At 46.5% G+C, this 17,966-nt stretch overlaps 1 protein-coding gene across 3 annotated transcripts in view; it reads left to right on the top strand.

The window, feature by feature from the left end:
* Positions 1–3,711: 3,711 nt before the first annotated feature.
* Positions 3,712–17,966, top strand: part of EPB41L3 (erythrocyte membrane protein band 4.1 like 3) — a 144,045-nt gene continuing 129,790 nt past the window's right edge. The window contains exon 1 of one of the 3 annotated variants that reach the window (XM_080381229.1): positions 3,712–4,045. The gene's annotated coding sequence lies outside the window, so the exon portion shown is untranslated. The other 2 variants (XM_080381251.1, XM_080381249.1) reach the window with 2 other exon arrangements.

Raw genomic sequence — 17,966 nt, 5'->3', positions numbered from 1 at the left:
CATCAAACTACTGAGTGTTGATACTTCAGGTTAGTCTTATTTCAGCTTTACAAGAAAAAGCTGTCAAGCTTTAAAGGAAGCCTCACTGCACAAAGAAATCAATGATAAAGTTCACATGGATTTCAATAAATCTGTTTCAGTTCCAAACCCATATATATGCTGGGGCAGGGACGCTGCATCTTTCTGTCTTTTTGTCTGTTAAACACCATGTGAACTGATGATAGTATAAAAGTAAAGCTGTGGATAGCTCTAATCTCAGATAACAATGGTCTCTGATTCAAAAGCAATATTCAGGGACTGGCAAATTATAGCAAACACTTCCCTGATCTGGGTAACAAACCACATCGATTTAAAATGACCAGGCATGGGCAAAGCTGCTTCTGTGGTATATAATTTCATTTACTGAAAATGGAGCATTTAAACAAGTACTCTTGGATTTTGCTGTAAGCAGGTAACTTGTCAGACCAGAAAACTTTTCAGGAACTGAGTTGCACAGCATGGGAACAAGGATCCCTGCCGAGGTGGAAGGTCTGCAGGAGCTGGCATTGCTACCTGGTGTATCAGTGATGGCAGGGATGCGGAGACCATTCAGAAAGGTCTTTCCACAGAGAAAATGTTGTCTGCATAGTGTATTACTATAGTATTTATTACTCCTTTTACGTGACCCCAAATTTAATTGTAAATCTGCACCTCTGGCCTCATCCTCAGAGCATGGATCTCCGGAGGGCTGGGCTCCTCCTTCGGAGTCTGAAAAACAGCGACTGCCAGGCACTCCTCTCCCACTACTCAGTCTCCTGGCAGTATGTTAATAAGTAGTGGCAGATGAAGCATTATTAATTAGGTTCATTTAAAGTAAAAAACCCACCACTGCCACACAAATAATACAGAGGACCCATAAAAGTTTGGATATATGAGGCCAGCCCAAGCTAGAAAGTACCGATATGTGTGGAAATAATGATGCTCTCTGGTGTAAATGGCTCTTTAGAGTGATGCTGTAAATACTTCCCCTCATTCATCACCCTGTGCTCACAAGCTCTGCACTCTCCCGAGCCGGCACCCTGGGGCTTCCACGTTCCCATCACGGTCAGAGACAAATGTCCTTTCTGTCGCAAGGTTTCAACTTTATATCACCTATTACCACAAGTTGTCATGCCGGGTTACCGTAAATCAGATTAACATTCTTGTAATGCAGCCTCTGCGATGGATCCTTAGCAGAGGAATTTCAGAGAGGGGTGCTTAGGATGGCAATTTTAGTAAGGACAGACTCCTATACAGTGTGCTAAAAGCATTAACCACAATATAAGCAAGAAAAAGCTTCAGAGCTGTTACAGCCTATTAAGCAAATACGTAACGAACGTATGTAAGCCACCTCCCGAAACACGGCTTTGGAAGTATTAGCAGAAAGTACCGGAGGAGGGTCAGCGTGATTTATTTCTGTTTTACCTGCCCCAGCACACTCTCATTTCCTGATGAACACAATGACTTGGCACAACTTGAAGCCCAGCAAGTCAGATTTCTCTCAGCAGACATCCTGATCACTCTGAAGGATATTTTAGGAACTTGCCATTAGTTCCTTTAATTAATGCCTCCCCGAAAGGGACTGGCGTAGCCTTTTCCCACATCAGCAGAACAAAATATGTTTCAGCCATTTTGTCCAATAAAGTGGGGCTGGGTGATTGCTTCTGTATCGCCTGAAACCAGTTCCCCTAAAGCCCCAGGTACCTGCTGCCGTCCATGGCAGAGCACCGGTTTCCCTGGGAGCCTTCCCACCCCTAGCACTCATTTTATAGCACTTTTTCTACACTCTCGGTTTCTTCCCAGAGGCCCCCTCAACTTTAGCAGAGGTAAGAAACCCCTTATACCACAGGATGGGACGGGATGCACCATCAGTCCTTTCCACGATAGCCAGTGGAAATCTGCGCGGCATGACTGAAGCCACTTTCCTGCCCACAGCTTGATTCCTCGCCTTGCAGCCTGTTGCAGCTGGGAAGCCTGGCCTTGCCGTCCCCAGCCAGAGCCCTCTCCTTGCCGAGAGAGCATCGGCTCTTGGCCGGTGGATGCTTGCCAACACATAGGCCACAGCCGGGTCCCAGGTCCCTCAGCTCGTCCTGTGCATCCTGCCATAGACCTGGGACTTCAGTTCCTATGAATGCTTTGCCAAATAGCAGAAAAATCAACTCGGAAAAATCAAATAATTTTTTTCATCTGGCTCTTTGAGTTCATCACGTCTTGCCTATGATTTTGCAGAGCCGTAAAACTCAGTAAGTGTACACAGCTGCCCAGTTAAAAAAAAAAAAAAAAAAAAAAAAAAAAAAAAAAGTAAAAAAAAATGCAGGTGACCAGGAATTTGCTTGCCACACAACTCCCTTCGATAGCAGGATGTTCTCGCTGAGCCGACCTAAGCATAACTTATCGCAGAAAATTATCTCACATGCTGAACAAAAATGTCCCCATTGGAACTTCAACCTTTGTCACTGATGACTGGCACCCCACGCCCCCCTCACAAGGAGATCTTCCCCACAGGTATCCTTTGAACTCTTCAGACTACGTGTGGTGGATTTCAGCAGCAGTTTGCACCACGGGCAAACTTCAGGCAGAGGTGGCAGCCGGCGCTGCTGGCCGAGCGCCAAGGGACGCCAGGGCCCTCCTTGCCACAGCCTCGCGCAGGGTGCTCGGGAGGGAGCCCGCCTGCTCCTGACGCTCGGCTTCGGGAGGGAGAACGTCTTCCTCGCCGCTGGGCACAGGGCTTTGTGCCGGTGGTGCGTAGCCAGCAGGCTCCCTCAGCCCACGGCTTCTGGCTGCCTCCCACAGGGGCTACAGCCTTGTCGTGACTTACAGACCCTGGCAGGGTAGATGTGATGGTGGCATTAATGACTTAGGCAGGACACCCAAAGCAACTGGCCAGGGAACATTCTTCCCGTCGTCTGGTAGGACATCTCACCACCACTTTGGCCAAGACAAGTCAGCGCTGGGAGGTTCTGGCTCTTTCTCGGTGTGCTTTTCCTGCAGGAAATTTCTCACTTCTCCGTGGGTGTCCCCATCAGCTCCGAACACAGCTGCGGGTTTCCCGCCCTGGGACAGCTGTGCTCCCAGAGCTGCGACCTCACTTCTCCAGAGGTTCAGGGTGGTTGCTCCCAAACCCAAGGGGAGATTCCCACTACCTGGAAACTGCCTTTTCACACTCCCACCAGTGCAGCCGTATTCTCGTTTCCATCCCACACCTGCTATACACTGTCCTCCTCCGTGGCTAACGCGCACTTGTGCAAGGGCTCCTATAATTTAAAACAAAAAAAGCAGGAAACTTCTGCGGGCTGTTGGGGGAGGGCGGTGGGCAGGGTGGGGCGCTGGGCTGTGGCGGGCAGTGTGGCTCCGGGAGCCCTGCGGCTGCCCGCCCTGCCCTGCCCTGCCCTGCCCTGCCCTTTAGCTGGGGCGGAGGCGCCCGTGGTTTCCCCGGGCCTGCCGGGAGCGCCCCCCCCCGCCGCAGCCCGCCTGGGCCCCCACCGCCCGTTGCGGACCGCGTCCCCCTAGCGCGGACCGGGCGGCAGCGCCTGCACCGGCACCTCCCAGCGCCGGCCGCGGCAGCGGGCTCCCGTGCGGCCGGCGGCGCGGAGCGGCGGCACCAAGTAACGTCACGGAACCGCTTTTATTATTTCCCCCTTTTTATTCCCCAGAAAAAAAAAAGGGGGGGGGGGGGGCTGAGGGGGGGCCGGAAGGGCCCGTGTCCCGCACCGCTCTCCCGCGGCCGCCAGCTCCGTGCGGGGGGGGCCGGGCCCCGCTGCCCACCGCCCCCGCGGGCGCTGCGGGCGGGCGTGGGCGGGGCGGGGCGGCGGCGGCGCCAATCGGGAGCGGGGGGCGGGCCGCGCCGCGCGATGCCGAGCCGAGCCGTGCCGGCCGCCGGAGTCCGCTGGGTGCTGCAGGTGGGAGCCCGGCTCCGCGGCGGCGCGTAACTTCGGCGGGCCGGGGCTGTCCGCGCCAGCCTCCTCCGCGGGGAGCGGGAGGAGGCGCCTCCTGCGGCGGCGGCAAGCACCTCCCGGGGCAGGCTCAGGTGAGAAGCCGCCGGTCTCCGCTCCCCTCGCTTTCCCGGGCCGCCCTTGTCGCCGCCCGGCCCGGCTCGGTGCAGCGCAGTGGGGCTTGGCCCGCCGGGTCGCGATGCGCCGCGGGACCGCCGAGCTGTCCTTGGCTTGAGGTCAACGGGGAGGGCCGAGGGGCGTGCGCTGCTCCGGCCGCCCCCGCGGGGCGCCGTGCCGCCGCGCTCCGCTCCGCGCCGCTGCGCGGGGAGGCCGCCGGGGGCTGCGGGTCTGCGGCGCGGGGTCGCCTCTTTGCCTTCCTCCTTTCCCCTTTCCGCCTTTTCGCTTTGGGCTGTTGGGGTGTCCCGTCCGCGCCCTCCGCCGCCCTGGGCCGTTTCGGGGTGCCCGAGGGCAGGGCTCTCCCCCGCTCCGGCGGCGGAGCGGACTTGTGGTGCGGGATGCGCGGGGCCGGGCGGTGCGGTGCGGGAGTGCCGCAGGCGGGCACGGCTCTTGCGGGAGCCTGTCCCTCAGCCGCCCTTCCCGCCTCTCTCCCCTTCGCAGAGCGCGGCATCTCCCGCGGAAGATGTGCCCGGGGCCCGCAAAGTTACGGGCTTTGCGTGGTGCGCAGCGGGGGCGGCTGCGGAGGCGGGGGGTGAACGGGGGAGCCGCTGCGCTGCGCAGGCTGGAGCGCGGCCGGGGGAGCATCTGCTGCCGAGCCCAGCCGGTGCAGGTGGGGTGCCGAAGCCTCTTTTTTGCGGTGATTTAGTGTAGGCTTAGGGTCAGTCCCGGTGAAACAGCAAGGTTTTGCTGTCGGTCGGTGGGGTCAGTGCGTCTTTAGCGTTAAAAATGTTTAATATGTTTCTCAGTGGTGCCCCCCCCCCACACACACACACACTTTGTCTTACCTTTTCGGGTTTTTAAAAAAACCCAGACCTAAAACAACTCAGCTGGCGACATTTACATTTCTGTAGTAACAGCAGTTCATTAGAAAAGAGATAGTAGCAGGAAAATTAAAAGTAGTAGTAATAGAGCCCCGGCAGTGATTGCAGATAGCGCTTAGGGATCCGTAGCCCCAGGCTCGCTGCTAGCCGGGAGGGGCGCCGGGGGCGTTGGGGGGCGTGTGGGATCGCGGGGGGCTGGGGCTGGGAGCGCAGGTTGCAATGCAGAACTGCAAGCACTGAAACTCTGCATTTTGTGCACAGTTCAGTGCTAGGTGGCCATTTTTCTGATTTTTCCTGACAGGCTGTTGGACCCCCAAAATGCTCATGTGGGATTTGAAAAACACCCCCTACCCCCCTTTCCTAGGCCAGTTTCAATGTCAAGTGCTTGCATTTTTGGATCCTAAATTGGCGATGCTTTGTTAGGCTTTAAACCTCATTAAAATGTAGCTAACCATCTCTGAGAAGGATTCTTCACCCCCCACCCCGGTCTCTGTCTCTCTGGAGTTTGTATGCTTGTTCTTCCCCTGTTTTTTCCAGGGAAGGATTTATTCCCTGGTACGATGACTGAAATGGTGACACGCAATTCGGTGTGCTGCCAGATGCTTACCTTGTTTCAGAGTTTGGGATAGGCTCAAGCAGTATTAAAAGCTTGCTAAGAGGATACCGTTATATGGTTTCCTCCATTTTCAGGCTATATTAGAAGCAGTCTAAAAATACTGGATCATCATTCCTCACACTGTAACTAACTACAAGACTTTCAAAGAAACATTCTTAGATATGCTTTGTATTTTTTTTCCTTTTTAACCTTGGAAATCGTTAGTCCTCATACCTAATAGGGAGCTACTGTTGTATCCTTGTTCTTGTAACTTGGAGGCATTGCTATTGATTCTGAATTTAACAGTTTTCAACATCAAATTATCATTGTTACGAAGGGTTGGGTATTTTAACAAAACTTCCTGAACATATACCCCTTGATGTTCCTAGAAACCCCCCAACCTTTGCCAAGTGCCATAAACATGTGCAGTTAATGCAAATTTGTTAAGAAAATGGCCTTTTCTTTTTTTAAATTGGGAGATTGCAGGGAAATAGATTATATCAGCATCTCAGTACTGCTCCTGTCCTTCCTGCAGCAGCATTTATCTCGGCATATGAAGTTTCTTTCAGAGGTAAATGTTATAGAAGTCCCTTGCTCGATTACTGGTTGCACATTACTGCCCAGAACTAGCTTAGGAAGGCACTTTACTATCTCATGCAACCTTATCTGCCATTCCACAACTTCATAACAAACCCACTGGAACATGAAATGACCTTGGAAAAGCATCTTTCAATCTGACACAAGGCATTCTCTTATGGGCGACAGCACTGCTCCATGCAGAGCTGAGTTTCTCAAATTGATCCTTCTAAGCTGATTTTTTTTTTTTTTGAAGAGGGGAGGGACATGGGTGGAATATTGAATTTGAAGGGAAAATATGTTTTTAAAAACAAACCCACTTAGCTGAAGCTGAAGCACCACTCAGCTGAAGAAGAGGTGTATTAAGACTGTACATATGATAGTGACACTTAAGTCATGGGTGAAAACAAGTCTTCCAATTTTAATCAAAGGAAACCAGCATTTCCGCTGCCAGTTCTGATTTGCTCATTCATGGGATCTTTGAAAGCCCAAATTACTAGTGGGACTAATTAAGAGCTAGTTGGGTATCTTAAATGGCGAAAAGAAGTGATGAAGTTCTAAGTAAGTTTTACATTTAGTTGTATTGTTCTCGACATCATCATGTGATGCTTCTATGTCGAAAATATTCCAGAACCCTTTCAGTCCCTGAAATACTGCTCCTCTGTAAAGGCTGCAAGAACACTTGAGAATTAGGAGCAGCCAAGGGGAGTCTTGCAGCTGTCGAGGGAATTGGTGGAGGTGGTGCCTGGCCAGTAAGCTTAATGGGATTTTGGCCTGGATTCTGGCCTTGACACTTCAGGTCTTGCAGAAGGATGGTGGACATCTCTGTGCACATGGTGGTTTTAGCTTTCAGGAAGATGGTGCCTCCTGTAGAGCAGTGCCTGCTGACAGCTTCCCACCGTGCTCCAGCCTCTGGAGCTCGTGGTACGAGTGCCACCTGCTGGGTGATGAGCACGATCTATATAAATTAAGTGTAATATATATATGTATGTGTGTATTTCTATGTGTATCCATATGCGTACTATGTTTATTAAATATCGGTGTATGTTTTTTTCATAGAGATGTTCTTGGGTGAACCGATGAAACGTTGCTAAGACCTGAAGTTTCTCACTGTCTGAGGAGTTACCACAGCTTGTGTTTTGTGAAACAAATTGTGCTTGGGTTTTGCATGGTGAGGGCAGAGGGGTGATTTTGATACTCCTGATGTTTAATGCTGCCCTTGCTTTACTGAAAGCAACTGGGAATTTTTGGTTGTGTAGCTTATTGCTTTTGACGTGATAAGCTTTCACAGTTGTCTCAATGGTCAGATAGCAAGCAGTGGAGGTAGGGCTGTAGACCTGAAATGGAGATTAAACAAACCAAACTCAGCTTTATGTTATGTATCACTTAAATGTTAAATCTCCATAACACTGCTGATTTCATAATTTCCCATGTCAACTGTCTTATTTCCGTAGTTTATGAGCATCCCATTTTGATATGAAAAATAGCACCTCTCATTTAGATTAGCTGAAGTTGTATAGAATTTGAAGGATATTGCTGGATGGTGTTTTCAGTTTTTAAAGAATACTTTTTCATATTCACACTTTAATAATGTTTGCATAGGAGAGTGAAATATTAAAGTTTGATTATGTCCTAGAATTTCCCTTGGCAGGTGACATCATAAAACCAAATCTGACCTCGTCCCCAGCAATGGCTTTCCAATTTCCATTAGTTTCTATCTTTCCTAGCTTGGTGGAGCATTGGCTGGGATGCTGTTTAAGTACCAGTGTGATTCAGCTGTATCCAGAGTGAAATCAGTTGCAGCATCAAAGCTTGTAGTTGTTCTGTATTGTACCGTCAGTATTAGGGGAAGATGCATAGCTCTGTTTTTTGGACAGCTAACCTCATTAAGGCTTTATTGTTTATATAATTTGTGGTACACTGGTGCCAGATGAGTCTTTTACCCTGCCTGTGGATTAGGAATGGGTCCAAGCTAAACCATAAAAGTTTTGAGGAAACTTTCAAAAGCTTTCAGCTGGAAAATCTGTATTGATGTGCTTTTGTGGTAAATGGAGAAAATGTTTCACTTGGTTTTGCAAGTGTCTTCCACCACTTGAGAGCTGTACACTGGAGAGTACATAACAGTCAGGAATGAGTTGATGGAACAAAAAGGAAGCAGTGTAATTGCAGAGTTCATCTTAAAGTGCAATTCTAGAAAAAAAAAAAGGCACCTGGCATATCAAGAGGGATTAAAAGATAGATTTTTGAGGAGGGGGACTCACAGTAATAATGTACTACTAAAGTTCACTGTTCCCCAAAACATTCACAGTTAATTCAATACTTGAAAAATTGTGATTTCAGTGCCTGGTGAAGAAGCAATTGACCCTGAAATTGCTGCCTGAAGCTGAACCAACATTTTCAGTTTCATAACCAGTGTCATGCCAAAATAGCATGTGAAGAGGAGCAGGGGGAATGAAAAATGTCTCTGTGGTCTTGCTCTAATGTATCGCTCCTGACTCTGACACAAGCAACTAGCATGTAGCGTAGGCAGTGGATGCTGCTGCAGTGCTCAAGGCAATTTAAATCCAATCCATTCATCCATCCCATCACGGCATATTGTGATTTCCTGCCCCCAAACCTTCTGAGGTGCTAATGGAAAGCTGCGCCTTATAACGTGTCAAACTTCAACAATCACCTGTTCTCACTCAGAAATGCATACGCAGTACAGTCGATGGGGATGCTGCACTACTATCCCTCTCTCTCTTCCCCTCCCCATCCTAAGTAAACTATTTCCGCAGCTCTCATGCTTGAATTCTGCCTGTTTTGAGTAATTCATACTCTCGTTTTGTTCCTTCCTCCTTTTTTTGCACACCACATTTCCCAGTGTCTCTACCTATTCAGCATCTACTTCCCTGGGACCTCTTGATCTCTCTCATCTGGTGATAAGTTCATTAATGTTCCATGCCACCATTCTTACTTTCTTTAATTTGAAGTCCTGTGTTTAGTCAGATCACCCAATGGCTATTACAGTCCTTGGGAGTATCTTGGAGTTGTCTACTCCGGTAAAGATGTCTTCCCAGTACTGTCAGCTTCCCTTGCAGAGGGAAAGGCGGGTAATATCTTGAGGGCAATCTGTAGCTGCAGTTGCACTGACAGTAGTGGTGCATGGTCTCATCTCTGGGGAAGGACTGCAGTTCACAAGACTGACAAGAGAAATCAGAAATGAAGACAAATCTTTTGCAATCTCTTCCCTTTCCTCTCCAATATTCTTCAGATGAAGGTGTTGGAAAGGCGCCTTTGGTAAAAGCAGTTCTAAAAAAAAGTTGCTCGCTAGCAAAGTGGTAAATACATGAGCAATCATCATCCATCTTCTGCAGTCTTTCGTGCTGTCTTATTAATGGGCCGTGGAGACAGAGGAGGAGGTAACTCATCAGCCGTTATCTGTAGGGGGCTGCAAATTAGTTGACTGTGCCAATTATGTTTTCCTTTTTGACACCAACAGATAAATTTGTCTTCGTATGGCAAGGTTTCTACAGGGATCAAAACCAAACCGTGCTAAGGCCTGTGCGGGTGGCTCACTGCCCTCCTACGCTGCCTTGGGGTTTCTGGAGGCCAAAGTGCTGCCCTGGCCCCAGGCCCCTTTGCTGGGACCCAGCAGAAGATTGCCGAGTTGTGACCGTGTCTGTATTCCTGAGAACAGTTGGTTTGAAGAATTGGCATGGTCAAAACATGAAATAGGAAGATCTCCCAATCTATTGCAAGAGATTTTGCAATGACCTTTGGCCTCTTGGCATCTGTTTGAATGATGGTCAGTCTGGTGGTTACACAGCTGCTGCAATAAGATGGCAGCGTTTCCTTCGCTGCCACCGCCTTCTCTCCACTGCAGGCTCCAGCACTCTCCTCATCTGGTGTCTCTGCACCCAGGACTTTAACTTGCAAATGCAGTTGGCTTCTCTGGTCAAAAGAAGAGCACGCCTTCTGCTGCCGTTACGTGCACATGTGCAATTTGTTTGGGTTAACCCATAGCAACTGGCATTTTGTTCAGATGTCTTTGAAGCATTCCCACTCCAAAGGAGTAATAATAAGAGAAACCACCAAACAAAAAGGCAAAGAAACTAATGCTGAGTTTGTTAAACGTTTTGGAGTGGTTGCCAAAAGAAATCAGTGCTGAGCCTGGAAAAGCTGTAAAATTTGTTCTTTGGCTTTTTATTAGGAGGAGTGACACTGGGTTTAGTCACCTGGACACTGTTTGAGGTCCAGATCAAAAAAATTGTTACTTCAGCTTGGGTATTGTTGACAGCTTGCAGATGTGTAACCATGTGTAGATAGCTGTGAGGTAGGCTGCAAGCCCCCTTAATTGCAAAGAATAAATTATCAGTTCCCCATCCTTGATTGAGAATTCTGAAGATGAGCAGTTGCTGTGGCCGTTTTTGACTTCTTTGCCGAATGTTAAATCTCCTCATCAAGGATTTAAAAATGTCAGCAGTATGAGAAAATAATATACCTTTTCTGTATGTGATGTTGCCCACCTGTTACAGCCTGATGAGGGTAGGTACAGTAAAAGATCTGACTTTTAAAAAAATATATATTTTTCCCTCTCACAAAATCTTCCTTATGAGGGCAGCCTTGGCAGAGCTTTCTTAGACGGTAATTATTGTTCTTTTATTAATATGACTTTGCTATTGTGGTGTTGTTTTTTTAAAGTAAGTTAGTGTTGTGGGTGTATGTTCAGTCCATTTAATGAGTTATCTGAAACTATTCTGTAATACAGACTTTACAGAAAACAGTAGTGTTGTAGTGTACGTTGAATCTCAAGAGTCCTTTTTTTTTTTTTTTTTTTTTTTTCCTATTTTCCTGCTGATTGCTGTAACCATGCTGCAACGGTGGACTTCGCAAACTGGAAAAATGGCTGCCTCCTGGAATATGGACGATTTTGGTGAGTCTGCAAAATGAGTTTCACTTACTTGTGCTTGCTTGGGAGAAAGAGGTGGAGTATTATTTCTTGCAAGTTGGGCTTGGTGAAAGCTAAGTGTTTTTATGGTGTTGGTTTTATGGAAGCAACAGGCAAAACTTACTGAATTTCAACTTTCTTTTTTGATGGAGTAGGTTTTTTTCTCATTCTATTTTATTTTTGGCAAAGGTGAAGGAATTAACACGCAGTGGATTAATTTGAAATAGTGTAATTTTATGAGATTGAGTGTTATTGCTTTTGTAATAACTTAAATTACTTTTCTGTAAGACACACTGTGAAGCAACAGCTTAGAACATTTTTATTTTTTATTCTTGGCTTATTCAACAGAAACAGTTGTTTCTGTGAATAGTTCAGACAGAAAATGATTAATTCATTGGATGGCTTTTCAGAAAAGCTCTGTGTGGTTCTCTTTGCTTTTCCTAATACGAGTGTTGCCTGTGGTGTGAACTTTAAGAGATGATGCGTTGATGGTGTGTTTGCGTTAAATATTGTACCAGACTTTGCTGCGAAAAGAATTTCCATCCCAAGTAGTCTCTGGTGAGATCTTTTTTCTTTAAATTAAAAGGGGGGGGGGGGGGGGCGGGGGAAGGAAAGAGAGGCACAGAGCTCTTTCAGGGTCATAGTCTTTACTGGTGTGCAGACAGCTGACCTGCAGAATACCAGTCTAGGAGTACCTGCTGTTGCTCCCTGAGGAGGCGGCTCTGGCACTTTGGACTTTCAATTAAAGATGACTGGACAGCTGCAGGGAAAACATTTGCTGCAAACATATCAGCCAGAGATCTGCTCCAAGAGGCACAGTTGGAGGTGGCAGTATTCACCCAGTGTTGTCTGTAGGAGTAAAGCTGCCTCTGAGCACTGACTGGAGGTGGTTGGCAGCTTAGAAGCCTTGGGATTTATCTCTGAGCTATTTAGACCTAGGAGGAGTGACTTGTTACTACTAATAGGCTCAATTAAGGAAAACAACTTGCTTCACCTCTCACCTGTGTGGTGGCAACCTCCCTTATGCACAGCCGTAAGATTTGAGGGAGAAGGCAAATACGGTGTGGGCATGGTGTTGGTGGCCCGTCCTGTCGCAGGGAGATGCGAGTGTCCCCATGCAGTGGTGGTCCCGTCCTGGGTAAGGCATGGGAGTGCGTGTGGGGCTGGGTGCTGGCTGCTCTCTGACAGATTGCAGCCGGGTTTAGCTGGTGCACACCTCTTCGGGTGGGGGAGGGGATGGTGTTTGGCATCACCTCTCCCCCTCTCCTTTCTTTGCAGTCTCCTGAACACGCACAATCTATGGCACCTGCGTCTTGCAGTGATGCAAAGAGCATGAGACCAAAAGATGGTTCTTAAACTTCAGAGTTTCTTCTCAGACACAGCTTTGGAGAAATCTGAGATGAAACTTGATATTTTGCTTTTGAGCGTTTCCAGAGTATTGCTGCTTAATCCTTTTTATTGATCCATAGCTTATGCCGGAAAGCTCTTGTCTCAAGGCAATATTCAGAGTCCTGGAGGATAATGGCACTAATCACATTTCATATGACCTTTCAGGCAGGATGGAACATCTGTTGCGTGGCTGCATTTTTCTCCTCTCTTAGTTCCAGTTATATACCTTTTATTCCTCAGCAGTGTGGCTTAGGAGTGCAGTTGAGAAGCGTTCTGTATGACTGGTATGTGGTAATTTGGTAGCTGAGTAGCAGTGGGGTCTGTAAGTGAACTGCTGCTTCAGATTGCCATGCTTTGATGTGCTAAGAAGTCTCGATCAGCCTGAGAGAGTAATAGCTCCTGCGCCCAGGAACAGCAGCAATGCATGTTTACTGTGATGGACATACTACCCAAAATTCTTTGAGTCTGAAAACCAGCAGAGTGCATTCCTCATGGCTTTGCTTCAGCATGTATCTTGCTTTTTTTTAGCCTATTTTGTAATGTACGTGAATAATTCGCTCCTGTGTTGCACCTATATAAAGAGATGCCGCTTTAATGTCTGGAAATGCAGTAATATGAGTGCTGAAGTGCTGCCATCACCACAGCACATCAGGGGAAGTTTGATGTGATCACATGGATGAGCATTTCCACCCAAGGTTTATTCTTAGACTTATTTTTCACTTTCACTCTGGTTTGATTTTTTTTTTTTTTTGGCAAATGCAGTTAGCAAAGTTAAAATCTGAAACAGCAATCTAAATCAAAGAGCAAAGCGTACTTTGCATGAACAGATAAATACCAGAGCTAAAAGTATAAGGAATTATTTCATTTCCTTCCACTAAAAGAGCAGAACTGATGTCACTCCAGACTCTTCCCAACGGTGTATGGTGGAAGGGCAAGAGACAGTGGGCAGCAGCTCAAACAAAAGAGGTTCACACTGGTTACAGGGAGACAGTTTTTCACCCCAGGGACAGCTGGCCAGCCAGCCAGGGGCACAGGTTGCCCAGGGAGGCTCTGCCGTCTCCATCCTTGGGGGGTTTCAAGATGTGACTGGACAAAGCCTTGAACGACCCAGTTGGATCTTGTAGCTGGCCCTGCTTGGAGCAGGAGGCTGACCCAGACACCTCTGGAGGTCTCTCCTAGCCTGTATTGTCCTGTGATCCATTAAAACCCACTTGAATTTAGAGGGGCCTTTATGCTTGGAAGAAGAGTAGAGTGACAGGGTCATAGAGGGTGCTGTGATAATGGCAAGGCTGGTGGTGGCTGTTGTAGCAGGAGGAATGCAGCATCTGCCTGGGCTTGTTCTGGAGTGCCATCTGGGGCCATCACTCAGTATTTGTTGTTTTTGGTTTTTAATGGTGCAAAGCAATTAAAACCCACGACTTGCTGCTTCTGAAGTGCAGCAGCACATACATTCTAAACTATACGCTACTTGTTTTACACCAACAGTAGCTGTATTGCTAGTTTCCAAAATTTCAGAAGTAATCAGTTGACTTTTGTTTACAAGCCTCACCTCGTAGCAGCAGACTTCAGGAGAACTAGATTCTTCATGTAGAAGGCTTCCAGTCTTTGCGGGTTTTTTTGTGTAGCTTGTTTGTGTTTTGTTTGTTGTTTTTTTTAAGCGTTGGGCTATGGCTATCCCCAGCCCTTCAAAAATATATGTGGCAGTGTGAACAGGAGGCAGATTAAAATGGGTGGTTGGTTGGACTGAACAGGAGTCAGTTCCCTAGGGCGAGCTAGGTGCTCGGACTGAACAGGAGTCAGTTCCCCAAGGCGAGCTGGGTGCTTGCGGGTGATGATGTGAAGCCTAACAGAGCTCCTGTAGAGGGGGCGTGGAGAGAGAAGTGGTCTAGATACCAAGGCAGCCTCGCAGGGTGAAATGGGTGAGCCTATAAAGAGAAGCGTGAGCGGGGTCAGAGATGACCACAGTGGATGCTTCTGAAGGAGCAAAGGGCTGCTGATGGTTCAGACACCCCCCTACCCTGAGTAATCCTTTGCATTTTTGGGAAGAAAGCCTGCAACAATGGAGTTAGTCCGGGGACGCTTGAAAGCAAACTTAAGAGTATGCAAAGTGCACTATTAGTAGGATGTAGCTTATGAACGCACGAGTGAATGAATTTGTTTAACCTGATCTCAGTTTTTCTGTTGTATTTCTGGTTTTGTTGGCTTGATTTTTCTTTCCTCCCGGAAGGGAGTTAATTTAATTTACAGATTGACTCTCCTTCTTTGTGTTGGGAAGCGATACAGGTGAATATGGAAGGGTACATTTAGTAACTCCAAGTGAGATTTCAAAGGCTTTCACTTACTTTTGTGCTTTTTTTAGCACTGTCCTGTCTGCTTCCACCCACATAGCAAGTGAACTGTAATTCTTGCCTGTTGTGCTCCAGCTGTGGTCAGTGTGGTTAGTGGGTGAGGTTGCTATGCCACAGTGTCTTGTCCCTTCCATATTCAGAGGCTGAAAGCCATCAGGATTATTGCTGTGAGAAACTAAAAGCTTTAGATTTTAACCTTAACTTTACCTTGACTGTAACCACGCTGCTCCGTGTGCCTGCACAGTAACTATCTTCAGAGTTACGTTGACGATGCTATCGTGACTTTGTCTGCTTTTCCTCAAGCCTCAAATACTACACTGGGTAATTTGATTTTTATTTTGATCTTTTTTTATACATATGCAAAGCCTTTGTATTTCTGCTTTTCTTTTTTTCCCCTAGCTGTTCATTTTCAGTTGTTGCATGGATAATAGTGCTGATGAACAAGTATTTAGCCTGACACATAAAAGCATAGCTGTAAAGAAAATGAAGCACAGAAAATTACAGTGGCAAAGGTTCCTAAATTATAGTTGTACAGGCAGATTGTGATAAGGAAGTAGTTAAACATTACTATTTAGTCAAACCTGCAACTGTGGCTGGTACTTCGATTGTCTCCTCCTTTTGCTGACACTCAATTTGTGTGGTTGGTGAGATACTCTTCCTGCTAATAAAGTCCCTGTTTTATTGAACCAAAAGCTTTTGGAAGTAAATGGGTGTGTTTTTCTGGTTTTAGGTCAAGTGCCAAACAAATGCTAATTATTTTCAGATTTGCTTTTAAAAGAAATGTTAGGTGCTTGCTATACACACTGCTTAAAAAAAACACAACACAAAACCAAGACACAAATTGATCCACCCTTCTGAGAGTGCATACATGTTCTGTTAGGTGTATTGGAAAACATACCTAATGTAATAGGACTGAACTGGGATATTCATAAACAGAAGTATTAATGTTTGAGCTGACTGTACGCTGGCTACAGCTGGAAAGCCTGCTGCTTTTATGGCAGCAGCGTGTTTGCTCGCAAGCCCCGGGTTTGATGAACAGTGCAGGCAGATGTGAGCACTGTCTTGTGCATGCTCTTTGGTGGAGTTGAGCACTTGCTCATCAGCGTGGTCTTGAGTACAAGCCCCGATCTCCTAGCAACAGAAATATTTGAAGACCTTTGCTCGGTTTCAAAGCATCACAGCAGTAATCTGTGAGACCCTGGAGACCAGCTTTCATCCACAGGGATGTGGAACCAAGCAAATGTGCTGTGTAGAACTTCCATGGAAATGAGGAGTAGAACCCTTTAGGGGAAAACTTGCACCTTTCTTCATAGGCACTGTATTTTTCCTTCTTGGAAGTTGCTGTTAGGATCCGAGTTGGTGGTTAGTAATAACTCCCTTCACCTCCCCTCCCAGGTGATTCAGAAAATGTCCTAAGGCAAGTTGGGTTACTGTGGTTAATTTTGTTTGAGCAGGATGGGTCCCTGTTTGTGAGCAGAAGGTGGTACTCTGTGGTAAAGCTAACTGCCTTTGTGCTTATCTTAACCTTGATGAAGCTATTATCATAGGTTTGTTAGGAAAAGAGTGAGGTGAAGGCAGCGGGCCAGACTGAGCAAAGGTTAACAGCCATAGCTTGGCCGTCAGCAGAATTGTGTTGCTGGGAATTGCATCGGAGGTTTTGCACAACTTTATTGTCTGCTTGGCTTTTAGCTGTTTCTGCGAGCATGTCCTTCAGAAAGCTAAGGAATGGCCAAGGGTTGTCCACCTGCGATTTCTGCCTGCCCTTTGCATTGGGGAGCCAGTCCAGAGCATGGCCAAAACCCTGCAGAAGTGGCAGTTGTTTGTGGTGGAGCCTGAGAGAAATGGATTTATCCAGTAACTGTGAGGCTGTTCAAGTTGGATCTTGGCAACTTGGTGCGCTCTTTTTTCTTTTTTTTTTTTTTTTTAAATAAAAAATAAAAAATTCTTTCTCACCAGAACAGTTGTACTGAGGTTTGGTGTTGCATCCTATTTTTAACACCAAAGCTCGCTTATCTCTAGTTAAACATGTGGTATGTTTCATTTGGGGAGAGATGGCATTTTATCAAACGCCACAAATGAGCTTTCTTGTTAGAACTAATTCAAACCAACTGAAAAAGGATTCTTCCTATTTAATATAAATTTATGTGTGCATGGTTCTCATAGTCAGAATCAGTAGAGCTTATTGTCAAAATAGAGATCACTCAGTCGTCGTTCTCTCAACCCAGCATTATGTTTGTCATATGGTACTTAAAAAATCCTTATGTATCTAGCTTATCCCAGTATTGCAGGTCTTTTGCACCAAGCTCATGTTATCTGTAGAGGAATAGAAATTCTTCTGAAGTCACCCAGTTTTAAAGCCTGCCTCTTTATGCAGAAAGATAATTGCTGGCCGGTGTGTGTTTTTTGCAGTAGCGGCAGTCACCGCAGCAGTTTGAGTTCTGTCATGTTTATGCATGGCCAGACATTGCCCACAGGCTGGTAAAAATTTGCTGCAAGAGCTTTTATTTTTCAGTCTTGGGAAGTGGGCTCCATCTAGTGTTTAAATTTAAGATTAGGCTGGACGCCAGTTCCTTTGCTTGAATGCCCTTGCAGTGTGGATAAAGGACATAGAGAAGGAATTGTGATAGGCATCGCTTTCGTTGATGATTATCTGGAACGAGACGGTTCTCGATACAGTCAGTATGGGAATGGCAACCTGAAGCACTCTGTATGTCTTGCACATGCACTTGAAACTAAAATAATCCTTTTATGAAATGGCACATGGCTAAAAAGAAATTAAACCAGCATGGCAATTATGTGATCCTGGAATATTTTGTGGTTAGCTCCTATATATACTCTCACACTATTTGATGTGGCATGTTAGAAACCAGCATGTTCATCTATAAAATCAGAATTAGAAAGCTAATTGTGGAGTTCTTTTAAGAAGTAATAAACTTTGAAATGTGGACTGGATATTAATATCCAGTCAACAGAATAGTTTTCCAATATGTAATGCTTCTCTAAAGAAAGCGTGTGGGATTCTGCACTTTATTTTTACTTATGTTTTCTTAGTATTTCAGTTTTTGTAACATATAATCCTCTGATAAAGGGTGCTTCTTTTCTTTTATTACTATTAAAAGGGATATCAGATTTTGGTCTGATTTAAACTAATATAGAAAAGTATTTGATAGTTACTGTCTC

The sequence above is a fragment of the Falco punctatus genome (genome assembly GCF_963210335.1).
Source record: "Falco punctatus genome assembly, chromosome: 3".
Lineage (NCBI taxonomy): Eukaryota > Metazoa > Chordata > Aves > Falconiformes > Falconidae > Falco > Falco punctatus.
This window is presented reverse-complemented; position numbering and strand designations above follow the sequence as displayed.